Source organism: Sceloporus undulatus, chromosome 3 (assembly GCF_019175285.1).
Source record: "Sceloporus undulatus isolate JIND9_A2432 ecotype Alabama chromosome 3, SceUnd_v1.1, whole genome shotgun sequence".
NCBI lineage: Eukaryota > Metazoa > Chordata > Lepidosauria > Squamata > Phrynosomatidae > Sceloporus > Sceloporus undulatus.
In genome coordinates, this window is record NC_056524.1 from 38,130,275 (window position 1) to 38,136,274 (window position 6,000).

Here is a 6,000-nt window from a genome sequence, read left to right on the forward strand (position 1 = left end):
TAAACTAAGCTGTATTCTTTAATAATTAAAATTAACAAACACCTATAAATCATTTACAGATGATTTAGCACTCTGTACCTGAAACCCATTAGTAGAAATTCCTTGTTGCTGTTGTTGTTGTTGTCGTTGTTATTGTTGTGTGCCTTCAACTAGTTTTTGACCTATGGTAGCCCTAAGGTGAACCTATCATGGGGCTTCCCCATCCAGATTTTTTCAGAGGAGGTTTGCCATAGCTTTTCTCTGAGGCTGAGAGCATGTGACTTCCCCAAGGTCATTCAGTTGGTTGTAATTTGTACAGGAATATGGTACATATGCTTTTGTTTCAACTAAGATTTCAGCCTCTCAGTATGATAAAGGCACATTATTTTGTCTGCTGGGGGGGGGTACATCAAATTTATCAATAATTAATTACTGGAGACCCTAATTGACAGTTACAATCAAATAAGTTAAATTATATGCCAACACTTAATTTCCCAGAAATGTCTGAAATGGAATAAATTTAATTTACCTTGGTTGAGCAGGATTGGAGCAGTTAAAACAAATATCTCACAAAATCATCCCATACATTTCAAACTTAGCATATGAAACTGTGAGATCTCCTTTTTTTCTGAATAAAAAAAGTCAGTCACTGATATGCTCCTTTATTAATGCTAGCCAAAAGAATCTAGACTGAAATGATCAAAATACTATAATAATCCAAAGAAGGACAGCTGGGGATTCCTAATCTTAAATATTATTGTGTCGCACATCCCATGAAGCTAATGATTCATTTTCTGAATACTAAAAGCAATTGTTCATGGCCATAACTGGAATTTGCAGAGTCTGATTTAGAAACAGTGCAAGAAAAGATTTTCTTCCCTTTAAAGCTAAGTAACTGGGAAGGGTGTGTGTGTGTGTGTAATCTTTTTCTTCATATTTTGCTGAGATTGTGCCAAGAATGACAAAGTTTTTTTCCTCCATTAATTTATATCCCATCTTTCTCCCAACAAGGGACACTTCATCTTTGATATTATTCTTAAATCACCCTCTCCTGATGGGATAAATAAAAACAATTTAAATCTTGGTGTAAAACTGGGATATAAACCCTTTGTGTCTTACTTAATGGAGTATTCCACATATTTGGGATCTCCACCACACATCACACTTTCTCCAGACCTCCCTATAGCTTTATGATGGTAAAAATCCAGCTCCACACACAAAACAAGCCCAAGTACTTGCTAGTCACCATTTTGAGTAGGAATGTAGAGGAAAATTAAGGTTATCTGAGAGTTTATGGCGTCCTAAGCTGATTGTAGTGGTGGTATTTCTGTGTGTTTTCGTATGATGGGGGGACTTTCTGTGTGGTTTGGTGGGCAAAAATTCCCTGAAAACCATGTCATTTTAAAAGGGGGGGGGGGCTTGAGGGGCTTTTGGGGGAGTGGTGGTAGGTTTCAGGGGCCAATTTAGATGTTCTCTCATTTTTATAATTTTAAAGCTAGTGCTATAAAATTGCCATGTTTCCATTCATGTCACAACAACATTGTAACATAGGACAAGAGACATAACTGGGCAAACTGAGAAAACAGTTCTTTGCCTAGTAAGTTTATGACCAAGAGAAAATAGAACTGGGACAATCCATTAGAGGAAAATGCAATATAACACTAATTCCAGATGCTTCTGACATGTGATGCTGGTTATTTGTTGCACTAGAAATGGATGTATGGTTCAGTGTAGTGATTACTGTGTAGACATTTGGGAGAGTGCCAGTATAGTTTAATGGTTTGAGTGTTGGGCTAGGATTCTGGAAACCAGGGTACAAATCCTCATTCAGCTATGTGAACCTACTGGGTGACCTTGAGCAAATCACATGCTCTCAGCCTCAGAGGAAGGCAACGGCAAACCTCCTATGAACAACTCTTTATAATAGAACCCCATGATGAGATCATCTTAGGGTCATCAAAAATCAGAACTGACTTGAAGGCATACAACATATTACACCAGGATGTGAATGAACCAGATTGTCGTCCTCTTTCCTCTTATGAGCTAGTCACCCAAGTCACAAAAGAATAGTGGATCTTAGCTTCAAGAAATTATGCAGCACTTAAAATGGTAATATTCTCTAATCTGTCTAAATCAGTATGAGAAAGGGTCTGGTAAAACTTGAGCAAAACAAAGGGATACAATTCTAATTCAGGCTATCCCTACATGGTCTGAAACTTTTGCATTGTTTTTACATAATTGCATTTAGCACACATAAACCATAATATGCCCAAAACATGGATATGTTGTATGGTATAAGAGTCATATAATCATTTGTGCAGGTTTTGCTCCTTGATTTTTAACTTTTGGGATTTGGTCTTCCAAAGGAATGAGGTGAACACCCACCAGAATATAATTTTAGTGTTAGAATTAGCTCTTTTAACTATGTTGTTTGGAAGTAATTGCTTCTTGTTAGATATGAATTAACTAGTTTTCTGTGTCTGGTAGCAAGGCTAGTGGTTGAACAAAACTAGGAAAGAAGGTAAAAACCTATCAATTCAATGGAGTCAAAAATCTGGTCCTGGGTTATTATGGAAGCATATACAGCACTAGTTAGGTTAAATTTTGGGCCCAAACAGACAGACCAAAATAAAGCTGCTTCAGGTCACTTTGGAGGTATGCTGTTTAAATGCTGCATGTGTCCTAAGAGGCTAGAAGCTGCACCAAAGCTGTGCTCCAGTCCTTAGGACTGGAGCATGGCTTTGGCGCAGCTTCTGGCCTCTTAGGATGCATGCAGCATTTAAACAGCATAACTCCAAAGTGACCCAAAGCAGCTTTATTCTGGCCTGTCTGTTCAGGCCCTATATTCCTCAAATCAGAATAACACATTATTTGATGTCTAGTTTCTTTTTATTTCTTATGTTTAAATGCAATGATTGATTATCCCCTCCCTCGTTTTCATATGTATTAATGAAAATATGATCTTGTGTGATGTTTTGCTTACTCTATGAAGATGTCCATACCTGGTTCCATCACTGGTCAAATGTGGCTCAAACATCCTTAAAAGGTGGAGGAAGCACACATAACTGGAAGCCAGAGAATTGTAGCTCCCTCCTTAGAGTCGCTGGGGAGCAGATTTCTTATGAAAACAAACTGTGGCCCATTACAAATGGGCCTTTGTGGAGCCCCCGTCACGTGCTAGGGGTTGGCCGAGGACCTAGCGTCCACACCGGCCTCACCCCTGCATGTGATGGGGGCGTACAAATGGTGGCGCCCTATACACATGGGCACCACCATTTTTATGTATCGGACGCATAGCGTCCGTACGTGGCGCCCCAGATATGATGCCGTGAGTGCGCGAGTAGCATCTCGCAGCATCCCATGCGGGGCGCAAGAAGAAACGCCATTTTGGGGCTTCTTTTTGCTCTGCGAGGGAGCCGCGTGGTTTGGCTGCAGTGGCTCCCTCGTGGAGCAATCGGCAGCAGCGCGAGACCGTCCGTTTTGGGCGATCTGTAACGCGCCTGTGCATTCATAGAAATCTGCTCCCCTTGCGACAATTCAGAGATGCTAGAGGGAGTGAAGATTCCCTGACAATTGAGGAAGTGCACCTGGCTTCCAGACACGCAAAATTCCTCCACCTTTTAAGGACGTTTGACCCATGTTTGACCAGCAATGGAGCCAGGTATGTAAATATTCCATAATGCTTGTATTTTTGATGCTAAGAAGCATATGCACATTGCTAAATAAAAACAAAACAAACAAAAACATGGCCCATACTGGGCTGTGTGGTAGAAAGTGACCCCTAGATCCCCAGGCCCTGCCCAATCTAGCTTAATTACTTTAATTGACAATAAGTTAATCTGCCACAACATTTCTCCCCTCCCATTCTCCCTCCCCTCCTCTTCTTCTTCTTCTTCTTCCTCCTCCTTCTTGGGTTTCCATTTTTAATGCATCTATTTAAATAAAGATCGTTGCTACTAAAATCAAAAAGTAGCACTCCCTCATGTGGGATAGGTAAAATGGAATGCCTTTGCTAAGAAGATCCTTACTGGGATGCCCATGTGAACTATTTCAAAATAGATTATTCTTTTCCCCCTTCTCTCATTAGAAGTTGTCCTCTTGCTCTCGCATACAAACGTATAAAGACATAATTGATTAATTAACTGATTGCCCCCAAAACTAATATGTTTGATTAAAATCTATGCAATTAATCACATTTCTTTCAGATCCAACAAAAAGCAGCTATTAAAAGACTTTCTGTAAATGAGATTGAAAAGGAGGGGGTCAGTAAATGGCAACCTGATTCTAGTACCACAACCTCTCTGTCATTATAATACCATATGTAAGTGAGTGGGAAGTAGAGAGGCTAACAGTCATGCCTTTACAACCACTTCTTAGTATGCATTGCAGCTCCAGTGGTGATCGAGAGGTGGAGACTGAATGCTTATTCAGATATATTTGAACTAATTAAATGCAAACTCTGCTTGTATGTAGTAGCCATGGACACAAGTTGCTATATGAAAGGTGTTTGTTCTTATAGAGATTTGTGTGTGTGTGTTTATTTTATGCAGAATATATGCCATCAAAGTCTCATTACTCACAACTCTTTGAAACGTGCATCAAACATTAATTCAGCAGCCATGCTCAAAAGGGAAACTAAAGCAGGCGAAGGTGATGTGTATTGATGGATCTGTGGACAGATAAAGACATAAGAGCAGAGAACTGTTTACCGTTCTCTCCATGCACCACTGTCTCCTGTCAGATCTTTTTTCTTCCCTGTCTAGTGAGGTTACTCCAATTAAAATGGTGGTCTCATGCTCCTGTTCCAAAAGGTTTCCCATAAATTACCTTCCATTGAAATTACCCCAAGTGCCTTTAGCATGAGTTTTGATGACAAAACTAAGCAAGCAACACCAAACAGGGCAAAAATAGCCCAGGGCTGCCAGAGAGTGATTTCTTTTCAAAGGAAGGAAAGAAAACCCCAAATCGAACATATCCTAAATTTCTCATTATTTCATTAGCCCTCCGCTGTGTAATCTAAAGATGTGATAAGTATAGTTTTCAGCAGCTTCACCCTTGTAACACTCTGAGGAATAATTAAGAGCTTGCTGAATGTATTAGAGAGATATGTGCAAGGCAGAAGGACTTTGAGGAAGAAATAAATAAGTAAAGGAGATCAGTTCAAGAATGTAACTGGCTTTGAAGAATACCTGCTGACAGCATTCAAACTTGCTTGAATGACTACGTTTTCCAAACTTCATGTGAAAATCAATACCCAAAATACCAGGATTCCTTTTAAGTGAATCTCTGAGGAAAAAAGCAACCCAGTTCAAAGGGTGAAGTCCCCTTGGTTGATGTACTTGTCAACACAGAACACTTTGAACATAATTTTCAATTCCTGGACAAACCTAGTGGTACTGGGAAAATGGAGCTAGCTAAGACCAAGCAATGGGCTACAGCTATGTCCTCGTGAAGTTTTGTGTGGACTAAAAGTACTTATGTTTCCTTAACGTTTCCACATCTTTTTTCTGAAAGAAATAATGTATAGAAGATGTAAGGAGGTCTTCACATCACCTGTCTGAACTCTTCATTGTTGACAAAATTATTAGATCTCAGTCCAATGTACTATTTCCTGTACTTTGCCTAGGACATTTTATGTTGTCCAATGGTTTAGTCATGAGACAACTGCACAGTGCTTTCATGGGAACCTATTTAATATAAGGATGGGGCTGCATCCTCAATGCTGAAATAACTAAGTTTGACACCACTTTAATGCCATCATGGCTCAATCCAGTTTGGCTCAATCCACCATGGCGCAAATCTAGTTTGACACCACCATGGCTTAATGGTGTGGAATTCTGGGAATTGTAGTTTGTTGTGGTGCCAGAGCTCTCTGACAGAGAATAGCAATAACAAAACCAATAACAATAGCAAGTACATTTCTATACTATTTACCGACGTACTATGTTGACAAAATGTAAACTAATTGCCTCCAACAAGCCGAGTACTCATTTTAGTAACCTATGGAAGGATGACAGGCTG